Source organism: Barbatula barbatula (assembly GCF_947034865.1).
Source record: "Barbatula barbatula genome assembly, chromosome: 9".
Classification (NCBI taxonomy): Eukaryota; Metazoa; Chordata; class Actinopteri; order Cypriniformes; family Nemacheilidae; genus Barbatula; species Barbatula barbatula.
In genome coordinates this window covers 23558987-23568074 of record NC_136772.1, presented here as the reverse complement: position 1 = coordinate 23568074, position 9088 = coordinate 23558987, and positions in this window count along the sequence as shown.

Below are 9088 nucleotides of genomic sequence, written 5' to 3'. Positions count from 1 at the left end.
TATTTAATTTGGTGCGTTTGGTTGTCCTGCCCAGCGGTGCCAAAACGATCATCTCAGCAGTGGCAGGTGATAAATAACATTCTCTATTATGATTAATACTGTTCACCGGAGAGAAAGAGAGAGAGAGAGAGGGGGGGGGGGGAGAGAGGATAACAAACAATCTCAACTAAAACAACACAACTGCCGAGCAGGCATGGGATAATTGTTGCAGTACCATGGGAACCATGATGGAGACGAGGAAAATAGTCATCAGACATAGACAGACTGGTCTCGGGCTGACTGGGAAATAGCCCAATTCATGGGTGATAGTTTCCATTCATTTCCAAAAGGGGTAGGGGTTATGCCTTTGATTGGAGCGGAAAGGGAAGAAGCAACAGGAAGCTACGATATTAGAAAGGGGTTGGATCAGGAAACGACACGAGCATGATTCAAACCTCAGCACATAGCACTACTATGAAGGCACATTCATGGTCCATTTCGGCATTTCTTTAACTTAAGGTTTAGTTTGCTTTCTTTTTTTAAACCTTGATGGCTTGTGCGTATCAGTTCAAACCTTCTGGTATATCTGTACTAGTGGCTTTCTGTCATGCATTTCATTTGATACTAAAGTTACTTTGTGCACTTGTGTTCTTTGTGGCGAAAAAGGTTCTTCACACTATAGAAATCTAAGAAAATGACGTGGAACCAAACTGTGGTTTGCGAATTAAGTTTTTGATTCGTTATGTTTTGTACACTTTAAAGAATGAATGTGCTTCAGAAGGTTCCTCAAAGCGATGCCATGGAAGAACTCAACTTTTCAGTCAAAGATTCATACAAAAACAAATTCTTTCTAAAGTCTAAAGAACCTTTTTCCACTACAAAGAACCTTTTGAGAAACTGAAATGTTCTTTGGATGTTTAAGCTTCTTTATGGGACCATTCAGCAATGGTTCTTCTATTGAATCATGTAGCACCTTTATTAATAAGAGTATAATCTTAATTTTCAACAGTGTTTTGCCCTCCACCTAAATCACTTGAGACTGAGTTGATCAAAATGAAAAATAACTCCAGTAGGTATCGTAAGCTCAGAAAACGCAACATCTGAAGCAAAAGTCTTCTGGGAATGCTTAACGTTATGAATGGGAGTTTGATAACTGCAGCGTTATTCTTTTGTATTACTACAACATAAACGCAATTTATCTCATTCCGGTCCACAACAACCTCCTCTTGTCTGCAGCTTCTCTCATCACATCTGAACGCCTGTGGCCCACACAATGACCTAAGCCATCCATCCAAGAGCGGATCCTCGCTTTGACCCCGGTGTCTGGTCCAGATAGTGACCCCAGCAGGGTGAGATTGTGGTCACTAAAGCACTAATGAGTTCACAGTTTCTCGGCCCAAATGAAGGACTGCTGATTGAACTGTGTGTGAGAGAGCTGCAGGCTACAGGCTAGGCTTTGTGCTCTCAGCACTGCCGTCCAATGTCGCACAGAGGGCAATGTTGTGGCAAGATGACCTGGATGAAGCTTGAGGGTTAAGTGGTGTCAGGGTGCATGTTCAGCCTCTTCAGCAGTCTGCCTGTAGGCAAAGCTTGAACCCGGCACCAGGAGTCCCAGGAAGCATGGTGCCTGAATTGACTGAGTATCATCAGATAGTGACTGGACCCTGTCCATTCAACAAACCAAAAATATCTAAAATAATCAAAACGCCGACTACTAGACAGTCTGTTTGGTGAGGTGTACTGTGACTGTGAGAGCTCAATATGACTTTATGGATACCAATGTTGCTGCTAGTTAGATTTTTACCTGTGTTTCCAGATAATGATTTAACTGGCCACATTACTGAAACCTGCTCAAACACCCGCCTTTGGCATCTCACATCGCTGGTTTGTGGTGAACACCAGGGGATCTTTATCTAGACCCTTACTACCTTTTAATTTCTGTCTCAAAACTCATTCTAGCATGAGCTGTGTTTATTGATTTTACTACAATGTCAAAAGCACTGATTTAAATATGAGCTAAATGTGTACACTGCATAAAAACTATCCCACAATACAGTGCTTTCAAACATGGATTCAACAGTATAGTTGAAAGCAGAAGGCTGGTTTTCCCTTTACGAATAAAGTTTTTGTGTATTTGAAGGATTTTCTCTGCACAGAAGAGGCTTTGTGACACATCAAAGAGGAGGACGTTCTCAGACATTGCGTGTTGTTCTGTATGGCCTCATGTGAGCTGCTAATGCTTCAAGTTAATACTGAAGAAGCAGAAAAACTCTGCCACCTTTACCCATCAGTGCCCTTTTTAATTGCACTCAACAATTTATCAGTGTTCACTTCAACATGTTAATAAAGCTGCTGGTGAACTCTCATCCCAAGATACCATCAGAGAGCTCAGTTTGTACGAACTTTTATTTCAAAGAGCTGGTCACCTCGATAACATATTACATGCTAATGAAGCCTGATGTCATACACCACCATATATGGTAGGACACATAATGTTTCCGGGCCCAGCCTCTCTTTCAGATGCCATATGACAATTAAAAAAAGATGCTAATATACACTCATGGCATGATGTAAAACTGCCGAAACCCCCCAATCCCATGCTTCATCTCCATAACGAAATCACACATGGCCAAACTGCGATTAATTTTTTACAAATGAAAAAAATATTGGAGATTCGTCTGATTTTTCACTTAAATTTTGTGATTTGATTAAACAGTGCTCATAAACTGCTGTTTAATATCCTACATTGAAATGAGTAGTGGATTGGGCCTGCAACAATACTCCTTACATCACGATTTCACATGCGGATTAGGCCGTGGTCACATTGACTTTCATTCATAATGCGAATGCGTCAGAATCGAAACGCATGTCTTTCCGAAAAAATTTAGCATTTCGCTACGTAGCAAAGTTAGAGTTTGGTAATCTCTGGCCTGCGAATTCGCAAAAAGTGAATGGGTGAGTTCAATATAAGATCAAAACGTCACAACGTGACCTCTCGGTACAGAAATTTTAAAAGATGGAGGAATTGTTCCCGCTTATTTTCGCAGCTCCGGACAAACGAATTTCACATGCTCACGGTCTAGTGTGACTGCGGAATAACTATTACACAACAATCCATTTACTACAAAATTAATTTAAAATGCAACTTTTAAAATATAATTTTTTTATATCTATAATATAAAAAGAGGAATGTGATTAGGCTTATAAAACATGATAATGCTTTTTTTTGTTCCTTATTTTAAGGTTATAATTTAGATTAAGGTTTAAATAAGTCAAGTAAACGGTGGTAACAAAAGGGACATGGCAGCTCTGCTGGCCAATTTTATGTCCCCACCAATGTCAAAATCAAACTTACGTCCTTGAATGCGTGTGTGTCAATGAAAATACCTGTAATATGCTGGAAATAGCTGGAAAGTGCATTACATAAGGATATATGACAGAAACCAATCACGTAAGAGCCAGAAATTAAAATCACACAATACGCAGAAAAAAATTTCATGTAAAATAATAAGTAGACATTTCATAAATTCACCTATCCACTGCAGCTGTGTGCTGAAAGAGAGAGAGAGAGCAGCACTGAGCAAGTGTGAGGTCTGAGGTTTAAAATGAAGCTCTCTGGTCCACATCAGCTGCTGGCATTTTTGTAACTACATTAAATAAAGCCTCAGAAGAGCTCAGTGATGCATTTTTATTATCACAATTTATTATACACTCCCCCAGCTAACCACAGGTCCAGCTGTCATTAACACATTAATTAGAATTTCCCCACACTTCTGTGTGTGTGTGTGTGTGTGTGTGTGTGCAGGGGTGAACTGAACCATCCCTGCAGCTTCTATCATCCACTGCACCAGTTTCTCCCCACAGCATCATCTTCATACTGAGGGTTCTTTCCTGTAGAACGTTGATGTCTCTCTGCCTCCTGTGTTTCCTAGAGAGGAACAAACTGAATTACATCTACAGGCACTTTCCTAGCAGCTGCATCTGGCGTCTACTTTACAAGACATTTAAATGAATCCTTATTTCTTTTTAATATAGTCATCGGCTAGTAGGCTACTGCTGTACTACTGGTAAATAACTTGCCTTTTTCACCTATTAGATGCCCCAAATACCAGTGTGTGCATTACATGAAACCATTTCAGAGATGTGTTTTTCCAGCAGTCTTAACTTCTCAGCTGAAGTATTTCTGTTATCAACAGTAGAGCGTTGTGTTTTTCTGCATATGCAGCATGGCTAAAGTTTCATAGCTGTAATGTACGAAATCTCACATGCTTTCAGTTACCTGATTTTCCCTCGTGCTTTGCCTTAAAGCCTAGAGTTATTTATTCGCCACATGCCTCTTGCTAACTGTATCCAGTACTCTGTGTGTTTCTAGGGACAAAACCCTTGATTTCAAATCTTCTTACATCTATTTGCATAACAATGCTTTTCATCTTTTAATGCCTCTGTACTTTTTCACTTCCTTGGACTCTAGGCCTCATATCCTATGAGAACAGTCCTGATATCCCTGCTTCCTCGTGGCCGTGTACACACTGCAGTTAAATATAAAATAATTTGAGAACTTACTCCCTTTCTTCACACACATATGTTTTTCTCAGCTCTGAGATGTATCGCTGTTAGAAGTCAAAACCAATCTTGCGTTGTTTAGAAAATATAACACCGCTTCAAAAGACCAAGAAATCAGCACAGCGAACTTGAACTCATAATGCAAAAACATGTACTTAATGGACAGTGTAGTCAACTTTGAAAATGGTTTAGATTGGTATGGACTGCTCTTTGTTCAACCCTCTCATACAAAGAACCAATGAAGAACCTTTATTATAAAACCTCACTGCATCTAACAAAACTTTCCGATGCTGTCTAATGAAATTGTATAGAGCTTCTCAAGAGAGTAAAGTTAATTCTTAAAGTGAAGTAAGCTGTGTGAGATTCTCCTCATGATGAATTCTCTGTGAAACAGTGAAGTGTGCATGATGAATGTATGTTATCGCGATCTGAGTAATAGATTGTGCTATGAAGTAAAGGAGCTGATTGATTTAGCTTAGAGTGCTACAGTTCAGATGTGATGCAAGACTGGCTATGTGACAGAGGTTTGACAAAACTAGAACAGCCCCTTATAGGCTTCACTGAACACAAAAGCGAGAGAAAAAGTGAGCGAGAGCCGGAGACCCCTCAGTGAAACAAGCCCTGGGGAACGCATAGAACAGTTAGAGGAATTGCTTTTATTTTGACCGGTTCTGCAGTGCTGGAGGTTATTTCCAAACAGGTTGTCGGTTGTGAGGTCTGCACTCCGATGAATTCACAGATGGTTTAAACATTTCACTGACGGAACATTCAGGTGTTTTTCAATAGTCACAGTGACCTGCATGTAATATGTGTTTTATACATTTGCTATCACCCATGGTTCAAGTCTCACCTGCAGAACACCCCCCCACAAACTATCTACTGGGGTTCCACAAGGTTCAGTAATCAGACCAATTTTATTCATAATTTACATCAAGTTATGTCCATTACCTGACCCTTTTCTCCAATATTTGCAAATGTGATGATAAATCCCAATATTCTCCCAATATTATTTTCTGCCCTCTGGCAGCCAGACCTCATCATCATCATTGCATTTATGGTGATAATTTCTTCATAAAGAGAGATATACTTCTGTTGAATTTATGCTTTTCTTTTTTAGAGGACATTGCCTTCAAATATTTCCTGGCAAAACAGAATGACAAGAGCTTAGGTCTCACATTTTAATAATAGTCACCTTGGACTTCTATCTTACATTTATTACATTCAACCCAAAATTAAATTTTTCACCTTTTCTTATTCTGTGATAAAAACGTATTTACACTGTGATTTGTTTTAGAAAACATAAAAGTAGGCAACTCTCTATGAAGGTCAAATGGAATGCAAAAACTTCGAAGTTAAGTATCTCTAAACAAATTATCTGTCATCAACACAACAAAAACTAAATGCAAATCCTAAATCCTGTGGCTCAGTGATTAGAGCATGGCACTAGCAATGCCAAGGTCATGGGTTTGATCCCACGGGATTGCACATAGTCAGAACCAAAACAATGTATAATACAATGCAATTAAAGTTGCTTTGGTTACAAGCGTCTGCCAAATGTGTAAATGTAAATACAAGCAGTGGAAATAATGAAGAAAAAAGGACTGACTGTTTGAAGTAGTTTCACCAATATTATCCAGCGAAATGAGCCAATGTTGCGATGGCCATACAAGCAAACTGCAATTGCCTTTGGCACCACTTGCGTCACAGAAATGACCCTGGTCACATTTGTGCGATCTTTTTGTTACTCAAATAACAACTACAGCAGTTGTATCATTGAGGTATAGGAATGGCTAGCCAACCTCGACTCTCCTCATCTGTTAACCAAATGAGCCCTTGTAGGGGAATCATATTTACAAATTCGCACTAGAAACAGACAGTTTTTTATTCATATATATCAAAATATAGCTTTGTTCAAGTTTATGATGCCTTTAAATACAAACATCAAAGGACCTGAACCTGAGCGCAGATGAACAGCTGCTGAAAAGAGAAAAAAAATAATGCAGTGAGCGAGAAGGCCATGCAACCTCCTGGAACCTTAACAATAAACCAAGATCAGCACTGCTCAACTCCATCTTTCATTCATAAGAGAGAGAGGATTGGATGAGGCTGTTTTCATTAAAGATTAATAAAGACAAATGCATGGACAATACTTACCTCCAGACGCACCAGCTTATACTTTCACTTACACATAGAGAGATGGTGACATAGAGGGAGCAAGAACAGAGACAGATGATGGAAAATCATTGTCTCAGATTGCCAAAGGGGTTATAAGAAAAAAATTTAACTTCAGAAAGTAAATCATTACAGATATCCACAAGTATTATTAAGCCTATGTACTCAGGTGCTTCAAAAGGATCTTCAATGCCATATAAGAAACTTTTGGTTCCATAAAGAACCTTTAATGTCAGAAGAAGCTTTCTGTTTCACAAAAGGTTGTTTGTATCGAATAAGGTTCTTTAGATTATACAAAAGTAAGAAAGAGATGGTTTGTGGTTCTTTGTGGAACCAAAAATGGTTCTTCTATGGCATCGCTGTGAAGAACCTTTTAAGTACCTTTATTTTTAAGAGTGTAGGGAAACATTTTTAATTCTATCTGACAAAAAAAAAATTAAAGAAATAAACAAATATGAAATAAATAAACAAAATGTTTTTCTTCCAGAAATGCCAACATTTCCAATTTGGGATAGGGTTGGAACTCGGCTTAATCTTTCCTAAAATTATAAATTATTTAATATTTAAAAATTCTAATATGGTATTTCTCATAATGTATGCAGGCTCAGCTATATTTGTGATGGAGAAATATTTGAAAAGGGCTTAGTGTTGAAAACTGACTAAAGATATTTGAAGTGTTCACTGTTTGAAAGGCTCATGAATCAGTCGAATCATGTTCATCTTTATATAATGCTAACAGAGTTCAAGGGTGGGATATAATTAATGAAGTATTAAAAGCGTTGCATTTATAAGTCTTCACTAATGTCTTCGAGAAGTGTCTGTGTGTGAATTCACGTTAGATTGTGTAATTCGTGGCCCAAGAGAAATAAAATGATCTTTCACTGATTTATGATTAGACAGAGGCATGCAAAAGAATGGCAACACTAATTTATGCTTATATAGAGTGACTTTTGAGAGTAAACAAGCAAATGGACGAGAGAGATGAGTATACGGGATTTTCCTGTATAATACAAATGCACTGAGACTCCTTATGAAACCTTTGGACTTTTCGAAGAGTCTGTCATTGCACTTTCAGACAGGAAGGAGCGAGAGCGAGAGGAGAGAGAGTTAGTGGAGTGACCTTAATGTAAAACTCTACTTAATCACACTGCAGCCGGATCAATAGAGAGTCCTGTGTGGTCGTCCGCTGTGTTGATATCAAACGCGGTCTTGCAAGGAAGGAGAACTTCTATGATAACCTCCAGAACTGAAAATACACTACATTTATTCTTACAGAAGCAACGCCTCCAAAGGATTGACCTCATGTACTGTTAGGATTCTCTCAGCTTCACATCTCAGTGGTTTAACGCACGTAAGGGTCATTTTGGTTTTGTGGCTGTATTGGCATATGGAGGTCGGGTGTGGGATAGTCTTTCTTACAGAATAAAGGTGAAGATTGTGTGATTGATTTGTGGTACTGTATCCCAGCAGGGATTAAGGACGTGTTACAGCTTTGCACATAGATGTCATCTTGAAGTACTGCTGTTTTGTCTCTCTCACTTCTGGACCTGTCTTTCATTCACTTAAACCTGTCACAGTCTACCTTTCTCCTTACGACAATGCAAAATCCATGTGTTTACCAATTAGCAGTGAGTTAATGTTATATTTTTAGCGGCCTTTTATATCATGAAGGGAAAAGGATAGTCGAGAGCTGACAGGAAAGCAGTGGGTAGAGACAGGAAGGTGGGCTCGAAAAATTTGAAAATCTAACTCAGGTCGTCATCAGCGGTCTGCTTTAATGCTTTAAACACCCCAGTAAAATAAAGCGGTAACAACTGGATTGACTCAATAAACAAACATTTGAAGCTCTTTATCCACTGTTTTGGTCTCTGTAGCCTATAGGATAACTAAACTATCGATACGACACACTTAAAATACTGACGACCGATGCATGTCAATGCTCAATCATGTTCTTTCAATAAAAAGTAGAACATGTATACGTCTATTCACTATCCACTTGTTAATCCTGATGTCACCTACTACCCAACCCAGGCTCTAAGACAAATTGTGACATAGTCACGAAATGTAGAATCTATTAACTTATGTTCATGAACACGAATTTCCCCTTATTTCCGTGCCACTCAGTACAAATTTAATGTATTTTAATACACAGTATCTTTAATATGTTTAAATAGATATCAACGCAATCTGATGGCAATTCATACCTATTTTACACGGTGGCTCACAGTGAATTCCTACCGTCTCATTCGTGCGTTTTACTATGATTTCACTTCGCCCCTGTGAAGGTAGAAGGCTAGAAACATATAAATGTCTATACTCACGGGGTATGTGTATCAAAAGTCGTGCTGACTGCATGAAAAAAATCGTTCTGGTG